The sequence below is a fragment of the Accipiter gentilis genome, chromosome 13, assembly GCF_929443795.1.
Source record: "Accipiter gentilis chromosome 13, bAccGen1.1, whole genome shotgun sequence".
Classification (NCBI taxonomy): Eukaryota; Metazoa; Chordata; class Aves; order Accipitriformes; family Accipitridae; genus Astur; species Astur gentilis.
The window spans coordinates 5,970,925-5,986,052 of NC_064892.1; the positions used below are offsets into that span (position 1 = coordinate 5,970,925).

At 43.3% G+C, this 15,128-nt stretch overlaps 1 protein-coding gene across 1 annotated transcript in view; it reads right to left on the reverse strand.

Annotated features, from left to right (window-relative positions):
* The window catches only part of HS6ST3 (heparan sulfate 6-O-sulfotransferase 3), a 309,343-nt gene that overhangs the window by 24,137 nt on the left and 270,078 nt on the right, over positions 1 to 15,128 (reverse strand). The window lies entirely within an intron of this gene.

The window sequence follows — 15,128 nt, forward strand, 5'->3', positions numbered from 1 at the left end:
CCACAGGAACACAACTGGACACTCCTAAGAAACCTTACTGATCACAGCTAAGGCTTCCCGTGACGGTGGAATCGGGCAAGGTTTTGAGTATGAGACTCCCAGCCTTGGTACTTGCTCCTTATGGCTTGGGGGTCTCAGCCTACTTCATTAAATACTGACATCTTTGGGAATCAGGCCACCCCTTTTCAATTCCAGGTGGAATCCTGAACTCGAGCAACAATATTTTAAAATACCAGTGTCTTGAAGATTTAGTAATTTATCTACCTTACAGTCTTGCTGTGTGTACTGATCGCAAGTGTGCACGGCCCAGGATGATGAAACGGTTATTGGTATGAAAATACCATTACTACTACACGATCCATTCTCTCTCTCACTTTTTGTTTGGAAATGGCTGTCTCTTTATTTTTCATTGCATCTTTCAGGCAGTACAAATCTTAATAAGGAAATGACTGACATTAATAAGGCAGTAATGTGTTTTCAGAGCCATCGCTTAGTAGCAGATGCTAGGATTAACTAAGACATAGGTAATGAACAATTAACTAAGACACAGGTAATGAACAATTAAAAGAAAGACATTCACGTGACATGGCTTATTTTCATCCACATATTTCTCATCAAGAAATACATTCCCGAGTGCAAGAACTGTCTCCAAATAGTTGGTAGGGAAAAAAATTGCCTAATAGAAAAGGAATATTTGATACATCTACAAATAATACAAACCTTTCTTTTAATTTTTAATCCAGAGGACATACGGACGCAATATATTGTCAGTTAATCAACAAGTAGCATTAACATCCTTTAAAAAGAAGTACAGCTAGGCTACAGAGAAAACTTGATTTTAAAATCAGCCTACCACTTTATATTTACTAATAAGCCCAACTTCACAAGCAAAGTTACTTGAAGACAAACATAAACAGTTTGATGAGATGGCATGAGGGACCAGTTGGCTATCGTGTCACCACCACTGCTACCTTGTACAAAGTTAAAGACGGGACTGTGCCCTTTGCTGAATAAAGACAGGCTTTAACTTCCTTGCTGAACCAGGACTTCAATTATTTGTGGACATTTAAAAAGTTATTATCTAATTCATTATGCAGAGAGACAGTTGTGAGCACAGTAAATCAGCTGGATGATAGGTGGACTGTACATGCTCTGAATTAAAGTAATCACAGTTGTATTTTCTCTGACAGGGATTTATTCAGTCAAAGCACAAACAAATGATGTAAATATGGCTAAGCAAGTAATTATTGCAACATTGCTTCAGTCCTGGAGATGTTTTGCATTCATTTTTGTCTAAAACCTGACTGCTTCAGACCTCAAGAGTCTGTGAGAAGGAGACACCGCAGCTGCGAGGAACAGGGGAAACAAAGGCTACGGGAGACCTACCTCTGTCCAGACGCCTGCAACAGCCCAGGTTGAAATGCAGGGGTGAAAGGCTGGGTAAACCCAGCGACATACTGTGTCCCCAACTCATCAAGCAGCACCGCCGTGCAAGGGTAAACTGGGAGAGGGCAAACCACTGTGCTTCAAAGAAGACAGACTGCTTTGGTTGAATTTTTCAGATAAAATGGATGTTTTCTATCTTCAAAACACAGAAATATGCCCAAAATACATTCATATGACTCTGTGGGATACAACATCAATGATTATGAACAAGATTGTATCTGATGTTTGATTTCTTCCCCATCCCTGGAAACATTCAGGGTCAGGTTGGATGGGGCTCTGAGCAACTGGATCTAGCTGAAGATGTCCCTGCTCACTGCACAGGGGTTGGACTTCATGACCTTTAAAGGTCCCTTCCAACCCAAACCATTCTATGATTCTATGATTCTTTTTCAGTGACCGGAGATATCTTTTTTCAGAGAATCAAAGCTTTGGAGACTCTCTGGAGCCAATAATTCCATAAAAAATTTTTGCTTTCTTGTATTTCCTCTGGTCTTTAAAGTCTGTAAGACACCACCAAACTCTTGAATCTCTCTTTTTTTCCTTCACTGTTCAGTAAATTGAAAAACTGATTTTTGTGAGATCTCTTCCAAATAACCATTGCCTTGATCTATAGACTCTTGTCAGCCAAATTTCCTCTCACTCTTCCCAGTTGTGACCTCAGAATTGCCATGCATGTGTTTTGCTGTGAAACACTGAAATAACTGGTCTCTGAATGGTTTTTGGCTTAAACGTCCTCGCTCTGGAAGCCTTGGGAGTACACTTTGCCAGTGCACTATGGTGTAGCACAGATCTTGATGGTTTGAGAACAGCTGTGTCTGGTCTTCCTTACTCTTTTGACATTTTATTTTAATTTAATTATGTGGATAAAAACCTTCCTCTGGAGAATTTGGCACCGGGAGTGGGAACATTTATCTAAGAGAGAAAACATGTAACTGTTACAGGCGTTTAAACACAGATTTTCTTCTGAGCTCTCTCTTAAATGGTAGCCTCTCCCTTTTCTAACCTATCTTTTAGGATGAAAATAGTTACTGCAAAGATCCAAAGTATCTTCAGTTTAACACACTTTAACATACTGCCTTTGACTTCTGCTAATACCTACCTCCTCTCACCGGACTTTTATGGTAAGACCTATTTCATCTGCTGTCAGGCAGTGTTAAATATCTAGTCTCAATTAAGCCTTTCAGTTCCCTCTGCAGTCAACAGAGAAAGGTGGGTACCTCCAGAGATGATTTATCCCCTCCTAAGACAGCTGTCTGCGACATGTAGAATGAATCCATCTGTGAAGGTGTGCTCCAGTTGAGCTCTGTACAGTTATATTCACTTTTGCTTGCAACCCCCCTGCCACAGCCACCATCACCCCACTCTTGATATCAATCAGGTTAGATGAAATACAACTCAATGATTGACAGTTGTATTGGGTCTGGCTGAGATGGAGTTAGTACTCCCTATAGCAGCCCTCATAGCACTGTGCTCTGCAGCTCTGTAGCTAGAAAGGTGTTGATAACACACCAGTGTTTTGGCTACTGCTGAGCAGTGCTGGCACAGCATCAAGGCTGTCTCTCCAACATTTTTGCCCTCCCCTCAATGGCAGGCTGGGGCAGGGCAAGATCTTGGGACGGGACATAACCAGGACAGCTGACCTAAACTAACCAAACAGATATTCCATACCATATGACGTCAGCTCAGATATAAAAGCTAAGTGAAGGGAGACGGAGGGGGGGGCATTTTTGTCTTCCGGAGCAAGCACTACGCGTACTGGAGCCCTGCTTCCCAGGAAGTGGCCAGACATCACCTGCTGATGGGAAGTAGAGAGTAACATCATTTGTTTTTTTTCTTTGCTTTCGCGCGCAACCTTTGCTATCGTTTTATTAAACTGCCCTTATCTTGACCCACGAGCCTTTCGTTATATTTTTCTCTCCCCCGTCCAGCTGAGGAGGGGGAGTGATAGAGCGGCTTTGGTGGGCACCTGGTATCCAGCCAGGGTCAACCCACCACAACAGTCATCACATTGAGTACTTAACTGCCTGCACTTGGTAGATGCTCCTTTCCTTTCAGCCAGTTGGTGAGGAACATGACAATCAGTCATAGTCTTGGATGACCAGCTGGCAAAGACATTTTCTCCAGACGATGTGCATTACATTACTGGAAAAATTACTTGGTTGCATCATTTCTTTTACAAAATGCTGACTTTTTAAAGATGGTTATCTCTTTGGCATTTAAAAAGTTGAGCGCTACTTGTCCTGTTTTACTGTTGTACTAAGTTCTCCAGCTTCATAAGTGTGGCTCCCCAGTGATCCATCGAGTCATTGGTTTATTGCCATATCATTCAAAATAAGTGATGGCCCAATTCATTTTTCAAACTTCTTTTGTGTCGGAGCTTTTGCCAAGACCTGTTCATTGCTGTCACTTGGCAGGGGACATTACGATGCCATTTGGTGCCTGCATGGTGAGCGTGGGTTTACTCGGTCCCTTCTGCTTCCGATACGAACCAATAACACTGAAGGATTTCATTGAGAAATGCAGTGGTGGGTGGCCTGAGCTGAGAGCCTGAGAAGTGATAGCAATTTTGCCCATAAACTGTAACCTCAGGCACCAAGAGTTTTAGAAACAGGGGATGGAAATTAGGCTTTTAAACGTGTATCTGGATTCCAGTAGAAGGGGGGCTGACTTCTTGCACAGCGTGAACTTGCAGGGATTTCAATCACCGCAGTGCAGGTATTAGAGGAGCGCAATCAATGTATATGAATTGCTGTAAAATCTAATATTGTCCCATAAATCCATGAAAAAAAAGCTAACATTTCTCAGCTGTTGACATGGTCATGCAGACTGGTAATTAAATGATGGGGAAAAAAAATAGAAATTAACATCAAGTCTGGAAATACTGCAAGGAGGAATTTATAATGGGTGCTACTCTATTCAATGTTATTGGATGCAATGTTATCTAGTGTAATTTTAAATGCTTTAAGAGAAGAGATACCAAGTGCACTAATTAATTGTGACAATGACACTAAGTTGGAAGATGCCAATTAACTGCCTGAAAACAATATAAAGATACATAGAGAATTTAGTTAAAAAAAAGAAAATTGTATGGAAACACATGAAGAAAAATGTAATCTGAAACAAGTATTTTATGGAATGGAAACATTTTAGGACTCAGAAACATGGAATAACATGAGACGTGCTGTTTAGATATTTGGGGAAAAAAGAGTAATCTGTCACTTCACACTGAGAAGTATCCCATTGTATGGTATGACTTTGCTGACTTTAGTATATTAATGTCTGAATTACTGACAATGTTTTTGGGACAAGAAAAAAATACTAACAAGCTGGAGGGAATGGCAGCAAAGTGTTGACAGGACAGGAGCAAATCTATGAAGCTAGGCTATATCAACACTTGCTTCTTGAGCCCTGAAGACAGCGGAATTCAAGTACAGCAGTTTGCTCAGGACGATGTCCAGTTGGGGTTAGAGTATCTCTGAGGAAGGAGACTCCAAAACCTCCCTGGGCAACCTGTGCCAGTGCTTGGCCACCCTCACAGTAAAAAATAAGTGTTTCCTGACGTTCAGAGGGAACGTCCCGTGTTTCAGTTTGTGCCCATTGCCTCCAGTCCTGTCGCTGGGCAGCACTGAGCAGAGCTTGGCTCTGTCCTCCTTTGCACCCTCCCTTCGGGTATTGTACACATTGGCAATATCCCCCCTGAGTCTTCTCTGCTGCAGGCCAAACAGTCTCAGCTCTCTCAGCTTCTCCTTGTATGTCCAGTGCTCCCAACCTCTCATCATCTTAGTGACCCTCCACTGAACTTGCTCCAGTATGCCCATGTCTTATACTGGGGAGCCCAGAACTGGACACACCACTCCAGGTGTGGTCTCGCCAGATGTTGTCCCACCAGTGTTAAGTAGGGGGGGAAGAATCACCTCCCTTCATGTCAATGGTTGTAGGATGGGGTCCCTTAAGAATGATGCAATTTAGAACTTTATAATTTAAAGCATACAAAGCAAGCAGGGAAAAAAATCAGTTAGGGAAAAGTAAATAACTAAACAGCAAGGAAAGACAGGACAATAATTTAAAAACCCTGTAAATTAAACAGAAGAAAAGATACCTGGATGGTGGAGGCACTATTTTCTCTGAGAAATGATGGCAACTGTACTAACTTGAGTCACTTGGAGTTGTATTAAGCAGAGCCAGACCTAAGCACTGGGAACAAACACTGGCAGTAGCAGAGGGAAAAACAGTGTTGGAAAATGCAATATGTCTCTTCCATTTTTAACTTCTAGGAACATGTGTTGCTTCTTTTCTGAACGCTAGCAGATGTCAGCGCCCTGCAGACTGGTTTCTCAGTGGAGGAGAAATCAGAGTGGATATACTCTAAAGGCAAATTGAGTAATTTACATTTAGACACTCATCCTGGAGCAGAGATTGTCATAAATAACACACAGGCGATCCCTTCTTTCAAGACACTCAGCCAAACCCCAGAGCCCTGTTCCCAGGGAGCAACTTCAATCAAAGATATCGGCCGAAAGCAAACTCTCTGGCCTCTCACACAGCGATGCCCTCATCAGAAAGGTGTATTAAAATGTCAGCAGGAAAGAGATGCCAATCTCTGCGTTTCCTAGCGCACAATGACATTTTGAAAGCAGTGCCACCTGGTGACACCTGCCAAACAACACTCCACTGCTCAGCAGAGCGTACACTGCCTCAGAAATACCTCAAAGGAGGATATGGAATTGAATGAAACCAAAAGAAAGAAAAAAAAAAAAGAGGGGGAATTTTTTTTCTGTATTTCTTTTTATTATTCCTTGTTAAGTTTCTGCATGCAAAAATCTTTTCTTTTTTTTTTTTTTTTTCTGAATAGCGGCGAGAGCAGGCGATGGGTTTAATCACTGGCATCAGTTCCTGCCTGCTGGCACCGTAATTTATCTCAGCAGAGTGCAGCCCTCCCCTATGATAAGCTGCCGTGCTACCACAAGTTACAAATCCTCTCGCTAACAGCGAGGCTGACCCACAACCAACGGTACCAAGCTTGGTACAAAGCGGGCTTTGAAGCACAGTTAAGCCGACGCAGGAGTGATTACTCCGCATTTAAACGCTGCAAACACAGTCTGGAACAGCATCTCCTCCTGACATGGCCAACACAACGGTTTTGTGATGCTGGCCACCGCGAGAGCGAGCCTTCTGCGTCAGTAACGGAACCGAGACAAATCTGGACGTCAGGGTTTGTTTAGAGGAGGTGGGTCACCTCTCTCCTGGTTCAGATACTACTCTGTCAGAGGAAATCCCACCCTCATTCACTGATATTCACCCCTCTCTCTAAAATAGCTCTTTTTTTCAGATTCAGTTCCACATCGAACTATAAACTGTAAGTATAAGGGAGCCAAGAACCTGCAGGCTGAGAGGCAAGCCAAAGCAATACCTTCTCCATAAGCATCTCAAATATGGCAGGGCTGTTACACAAAGCAAAAAGCTATTGCTTTAAACTATCACATCCTTCAGCTGCTGTAAAAGTAGTCTTTTATCTGTCCTCTGGATCTATTTTTACCTGCCTACTCCCAAGTATCAATATTCAGCCAGCAGAGAGAAATCTGCTGCTGTTGAAGGTCTGTGCAACTGAAATTCCCCTTAGGTCCTACGTATGCCATCCTCTTTGTCCACGGAATGACTGACATTAATTACTTCAATCACAGCATGGACACTAGCTCTGGTGAAAGGGAAAGGGATTAAAGCAGGAGCAAATGGAGGAAATTTTCTGTGGGAGGATGCAACACCTCCAAACTCAACAGCAGCTTCTGCCGGTGCACTGTATGCTGCTAAAATCGATCCCCATGCTAGACCTATCTGGATATTTGTATGCATCCAGCCATCACAGTGTTTCAAGCTCAAGGAATAGATGTGTCATCCCATCCAAGTAGGAATATATTATCATCCTTGCCTTTAGAGAGACAGATTAAGTAATCTCGGAGTCACACAAGAGGCCCACGGGAGAGAAAAAGGTGCATCCAGCTTCCCTATGTCCCTGGTCACTCCTGATCCATCAACACGTCTTTCCAAAACCAAACCATCAACTTATGGACAACAAAGCCACTTTTACTTCATAATATCCTGACTAAAGAAGAGATGGTAGATGAGTGAATGCTGAATATTCATACCCAGCGTATTTTCCTTGCACTGTTCGTAGACTGGCATGAAGTCAAAAGGCAGGCACTACCCCAGCTCTTTGTGTTCATACCTACCGCATCTGAAACATTTATATGTCAAGTTTGAAACACAGAACAAAATGTAACTCGCCTCACCTATTTCTCCCTGCCCTTTAAAGACAAAACCGTAGAAAAGAAGCTTGCTAAATGCTTCAGTCAGTTGGTTATTTCATCTTCTAATTTGCAAATCAAAAGACTTGATCATAAAAAGATTAAGAGCAGTCTCTGAAAAACAGAACACCCGCTACACATGCAAGTAATAAAAACATCAGAAAAGAAAAATCACTTGTCAAGTTTCCCTTAGACTTCTGGGTGTTTTTTCTGAGAAACAAATGTTCATTGAATTGGATCTGGGAGGTGTTTTTCGACGTACGTAACCATCTAGCTCCTGAAGATGAGCGTAAGCCAAAAGAAGCCAGAGTACCACCACAAGAAGTTCCAAGCTCTTTAGCTATTTTCTTGTTTCTCTTTAAAATGGGGGTTTTTCTTTCTATTTAAAGAGCTATTAAAGCAAAGAGAGAGTTAGTGTCAAGCCATGCTCTGGATCTAAATATTTTAAAAGGCAAGCAATAACACTGAAAATATCTGGATGCATATATTCCACCATGAGTCATTATATTTTAATATTTTGGTGTCTGGTAAATCACTGAGTGCATCACTATCTACCCTGTGAGATAATTAAGTTTAAAAGTCATAACAAATGTAAAAAAACACATAATGAAACAATCCAAAAGCTATGCGTTCACATTTTCCTTGGAATATTTTCTGATTACCCTCCTGCAAATTGTCAGCTACCCAGCGATAGTAAAATTGTTTGAATAATTTTAAGAGAAAAATCAAACACATTAACTTTTAATAATATTTTATGAGACTCATAATTCTTTGGGATGTAATAACCTCTTATCCTACTGCGATTAGTCACTCGGATCCATCATGTTGGTCCCCTGGTACTCAAGACAATCTAAATTTTGACTAATACTGGAAAAGGTAATAGAGATCCAAAATTAATACAGTCCTTTGTGCCTGTAATGTTATCCCTAATGGAAGTTTTTTTTTAAAAAAAATTAAAGCTGAACAAGAGAGCAAATTGTGAAGAGCCAGAAGATGACATTATTTGCAGGAGACAACACTGTGATGGGACCCTGGTACAAGGATTTAATTATTATCTTGAATAATCACCATTCTAATGACAGTTGTCTGAAACGACTCCAGACACTGAAACTCCCTACTGTCAAGGCCAGCAGCAAGTGGCAGGAAGACAGTAAATCCCTTTTCAACTTGCAGGAGTGCAGGGAAATCTCACGTTACCATCAGCAGCCCACAGCCCACCAAGCCCACCATCCCGGGCTGTGGGAGGTACTCCGTATCTCACAGAAGACCACCGTCTTTCTCCCGCGTTCTTGTCACCGGCACCGTTCGCCGTCACGTTTATCAGTTTAATACCTCGGCTAATTTCAACCCCGAATAATATTTGTTTACATAAACCTATTCTCCATGGTAAAAGAGCTAATGCTTGAGCGTCTCAAATGTTACTCTATTAATGGAAGACAGGATGGTGAGAGCAGACGTCCTATAGAAAATTACCACACTCTCCAATTGCCTGTGTTAGTCCTGCCTGTCGGTAAGTGGTGATTAACACCCCGCTGGCTGCAGCTGTACTTCTCAATATAGCTTCTCTGAGTAGGAGGATGCACAGAGAGTACCTCATTACTATGTCTTTAAAGCTGTAAAGCAAGGAATAATGTAAAATAAATCCTTTAAACTAAAGGTCATAGACCAGAATATGTTGGCATGAACACCTGCTCACACTTTTTTTCTGATAAAATCACAAAGATAAGTGATTTATCTGTTTCTATTCTGTTTCCTTTCATTGCAGGTATGCAGAGGCCACACAACTGGATGTTAATAATTCTCAGCCATAGCAGTATGTTTTTATATAATGCCAGAAGAAAAGCTTAGGAGCTTAGCTAACAGGCTGCTTTGCTGGCTGAGACAGCAGAGCTGGCATTAGCTGTTTCCCCTCCTTGCCCCAAGCTTTTTATTTACCGCAGACTGTGGGAGAACAGACTGGTCATCCCGTTCCCTCCATGCCTCCAACACTGAAAAGTTTGTTCCTTTTTGTGCGCACATTCAATCCGTAAACTGACAGGTAAAAGCTGGCTGTACTGCTAAACTATAAAACCCAATAACCGCAGACTCGTATGAGAGAAAATCATTGCCTGACAATGCAAAGCAGCACACGTGGTCACCACCTCGATAGATTTTGGTCTCCTTGTGGATAATGCTTCTGACCAGGGACAAGGTTGGTGGCTACCCTCAATCTTTATCTCTTGCCGTCTCGCCCAGAAGCTCTGAGGCCGTGCAGTTACACCGACAAGGGCAGATGACACCGCTGCACGTAAAACCTAGCAGTGCTCTGGTGTGGTCCCACCAGCTCCCCTTCTAGCTGGAGATAAACCCTTTGCTTTTTGCCAGATGCGGCGCTACCCTGCACCCCCGGGCACGGCTGGGTGCTGCAGGAGTCCAGCCCTGGCGTGGGAGGGGGCACTGCCAGGCCGGGAGCAGGCACCCGGTCCTTTTCCAAAGGACCCAGCACACCTTGGAAAATCTAGTCCCGCATATGAGCAGTGAACGTATCTAAAAATGCACCCATAAATGAGCGAGGCACGGTTTTCTTGCCCTACTGCCTGCCGCAGGCACGCTGGAATAGATGCAGCTTCCATCCATCTGCCACAGAGGTGAAAGTCAGTCTCGGGCAGACAGCGACAAAGAAAAATAAAAACGAAAAGAAGAAAGGAAACCTGACTGTTGCTGGTGAAAAAAGTACAGGCTGATTCAGAAGTACTTGGATGTGAAAGATTTTTACTCAACTGAGTCACTGCAAAGCAAAGCAAAGCGATCGCATCTCCCGCTGCCGCAGGAACGGAGCACAGCATCCCTTCAGATCACAAACACCTCGTACGACAGACATGCAGACCGAGCTGTCCCCAGAAGACACCATCTCTCACTGCGCAGAATTATCCTCCCAGGCACAGGGTTCACCCACGTCCAGTCTGGCCGAGCAGCCTGCCGAGGGCCTTGCCAGGAGGAGAATCGGGAAAACATCCACCTCGCGTTCCGGTGGCTGAAAGAAACAGTACGACGGAGACTGAGCAACAGCTCCGAGAGCTCTGCAGAGCTGCGAGATGGTGTCCCCAGCCCTGGCTGGAGTACTGCAATATTTAGGAGTTGAGGGCAGGTTTCCTGCAGTTCCCCGCTTGTCTTGCTGCTCAACCAAAAAGATGCCAACGATACTAGACCTGACAGGCTCTGTGATCAACCAACACCTACCTTCTACCCTAAACCACTTTGTAGTATTATCGCAACTTCAGAAATCACCACGTTTCTATAAAATTCCCAAACCACTACTGAACATACAACCCGTGCCTTCTGTTTGTTTCTGAACTGGCTTGTTCAGAAGGCAGGCACATGGCGTCCTGCTGGGACTAGGGATTATTCTTTGTCAGCTCTCAGGCTGAAGACTTTCACTGAGATGAAAGATCTCCTTTCCACAGAGCAGGAAAATACATGCTGCTGGACCTCTGAAAGACCGGCTTCTGCCTCCTCCCAAAGTGCCGCTGGTGCTGCACAAAGAACGGCCAGCAAAAGCCAAATTTAAGCAAGACCAAGGTATGGGCTGAAAGAAAATAGCCAGCGCTCTCAGGAATTCAAAACTCTGTGGAGTCTTTGAAGCCGCATGAAGGACACCACTCCTCAATTCAGTAGGGCTACTGGCAGATCCTGGGACCCTCGAGGAGCCGCAGAAGCCAAGGGCACCAAGTATCACTGGAGACTGGCAGACAACTCTCTATCGCCCACCCAGCCGCTCGGCCCTCCCGGCGTGCACCGCCTCTCGGCCAGCTCAGCGCGGGTCTGCTGTGGGTAAGGAGCTCTGCTTTCCCCTCGTGTGAAACTGCGCAGCCTGCAGAAGACGCAAGACGAAAAAGTTCAAGGATACGACGGAACCACCACTTAAGCGTGTATTCTGCCCCGGCGAGCCATTTGGTGTGTAACGTGATTCAGCTTTCCGAACTGACATTTAGAATTTGCATTTCCCCTTAATGCACACGGGATTATGCCTGGATACCTGACAAGTCACCTTGCGCTCCGTAATCACAACTGCCTGTTAGGATAATTAAACTGTCACCTAACAGGGGGAAGCATATGAGTACAGGGGACAAACCTGATGTAAGAGCCAAAGCCGGACCACTGAACATTTTATTTATCTACTTACTTGTTTTGTCAGAGATAAGAATAGCCATGAAACACGTGCCAAACTGCAAAAATTTAGCATAGCTTTTCCTCAATGTGTCATTTACAGATAGAAGCACAGAAAAATTGGTAATTACAAGAACTCATCACATCTACAGAATTATAAGAAATGGAATATTTTTGCTTTGAAATACTTGGGAGGAACTCAGATAGTCTGGTTATGTCAGAAGGCTTTAGATTAGATTGATAATGCAAATATGTCAAACTTGCCCACCTGGAGAGATGCAGTACAACTAAGATTAATAAACGTGTCAGCAGGAAAGGCTTATGTACCAGAGTCTGCAGATTTGCAGCTTGAATTGTTGAGGCAGTCTTGAGAAAAAAATCCTTATAGAACAAAAACGTGAGATAAGTTCAGAAGAGAGAGTCTCACTGCAGTGGTCCTTATTTACACTCAGGAAGTATTTGTGGGGGGAACATCCCTGTTTTCCAGCATTGTTTTAAATCTGGAGATACCAAGTGGATCTCTGGGCTGTTCCCAGGCAACGGAGTTTACCTTCACCAAAAACCTCTGTTCCCTGGAATGCAGAAATCTGAAGCAAAATCTGAAATATGTATACTTTTGCATGCGTTTTGGCTGAAACGGTGAATAGAGAAAGCCCTCAGGCAGCAGCAAACTCCTTCCTTCCAAAAAAAGCTGCACAGCAAGATGGCAGAACAGGCTGGAAAGTCACCCCGCACTAACCACCAATGGCCAAGGCCATTAGAGGGTCCCGAAGAGAACTTATCACCATCCGAGACAACTGGAGGAACATCAGAGAAATCAGTCACCGATCAAGGCAATCACCTCCAAAGCCTCCCTGGATGGATCACGGTATTATGGGCCTGTCTTGCCGTTGCCGTGTCAGAAACAGGCTCGGCCATAAGCCGGGGTCTGTGCTGGCGAGGGATGCCAGTCCTTCCTGCGCCGAGCTGAAGTTGCGATGGCCAAGAGCGGTGGAGACAGCCACGCTCCTTCACCCCACACCCCCTTGCTGAAGCAGTGTCAGACCAGGCTGGCAAACATCAGGACGGACAACCCAAAAGAGAAGGATGCCACCATCCCTATCTCTCAGATGTATTTTTTAAGGCTGGTTGGAAGTACGTGCCAAGGACCTCCGTCAGTCAAACTCGGGTCCCTTCTTCCATGGCTATTCTCACTAGGTTTGACAGCCAGAAAAAAGGGGTTTTTTTAAAAAGCAGAGACTGTGATGCCATCACTGAATTCGAGCCTCAACCACTTACCATTAGGGTAATTCTGTAGGGTAACCGCAACCAGTGAGAAACTGGCACTGACGAGGTGCCACACCAACCCGAGCCACGCTGGCGCAGACTGCATGGAGATCCTGTTACACATGCTTAATATATATTAAGCATAACGTCTTTGATCCCACGAAAAAATGATTACGCCTTATTGCATTAAAGGCATGCATTGCCACGAGCCACCAAAGGTCATTAAAGAGATTACTCCTCAATGTGAAGATGAGCTGAAACACTTAAATCACACCTGAACCATAGCATAATTGCTGCTTTTCTCAACAATGAGAAAAATGTTTAATTAACGATATTTTTTTAAATTTTTAAATCAATTAACCAAATGAATTTAATGCTTAAAAAAAATTAACGATTACATTTTTTTTCTTAAGATCTATGATTACATTTTTAAATTAAAAAAGGAAAAGGCGTACAATTTTTTGAGCGCTTCCATAATTTCATTTAGATCCCAAAATAATTAATGACAATGCAGTGAGTTACCTTGGAGTATTAATATAGACTGTCCAAAACAGTTTAACACTTTTTAAGTCTTCTTGATACTTTCACAGTCATTGACTGTAACTCAATAGTATGCTCCTGGAGCTCCACACGTAATTACCTTTCATAGGTACGAAAAGTTTTATTTAAGTATTCATACTAAGTGCATTCTCTCGTGAAAGAGTATGTTTCAAAGCTACATTAATGCAAAATGTGTACAAATAAATGCATCTGTGTAATTTGTGGTGGCTTGCTGATGTATTAGAATGAAGACTACAAAAATTACAAAAAAAATCTGACATTTTTCTTAAAAAAGAGTACTTCCAGCATACTTGCATAGTTAATATTCTCCATATGCACGGCACTCAACTAAAAGATTTTCAGAAACAGCCTCGTTCTATGTCATGGCAAGAAACAACACAAAACATATTGGTTATCGAACCGCTGGCATGAATTTTTACTGCGTATAAAGAAGCATTAAATTTCAGCATGCGAGTTACCCAGCTGCCTTAACAATAAAAAGTGCATATGATCACATTATTTTAATTCTGCAATATGGATTCTTCATGAAGCCATTCTGCACAAAGTTTATTTATTCGTGCCATATGAAACACAAAACTTCCCCCGATAAAAGGAAAGCACTGTTCAGAAATAATTATGGTTCACCAAGTTTAAAATATTCTTTAATCAGATTTCATTTAAACATACTAAAATTTAAAATAGATGCTTATAATCTGTTTGACAAATTTTGTGTGGTATCTAGTACTGGATGCTGCTCCTGCTCGAGATTGTCTTCAGGAACAGACCTGTGACCTTCTCGCCATGAGAGGAGCCGTCAGCACGACGTAGGGGATCAGCCCCAATCAATCCAGGCAATCGATACAGCTGTAATCCTGATGTTTGTTTTGCCGCATGTCCTGCCTATGTGAGAACAAATATAAACAGAAAGCGTAACTTCCAAGCAATTAATTGTATAGAAGGGGGAAGCCGTTTTCCTACTACTTTCTAACTAAATTTCAGAAGCTTTACTCAGTCTCCACGGCGGACTCATCAGTCCTACCAGAGATGCAAGAAAACAGAGAGAAGCTGCGTGGAAGTGAAGTTCAGCAGAAGCCTGCTGCTGCTGGGCCAGGGCAGCAAGCAGGCTTTTGGTGAGGAGCCCGGAGGGAGAGGGAAGCACTCAGCAGCAGCTTGGTGCCGTGTAATTTATCACCGCGGAGCCACAGGCTACGACGTATGGTGCTCTCAGGGAAGCACCTGAAGGCAGCTCGGTAGGGCTCTATGAAGATCAATGATACACCAAAGAACACCATTAAAAGACACATTCGTCTTCCCCTAATCAATAACGGCCTTAAAATGATCTCCGTGACACACTATTCTTACGAGCGTTGCTGCTGGGCTTCTGCAGCTCGCTTGTCATCCTCCGGCTCAAGTCTTATTACTGGCAGC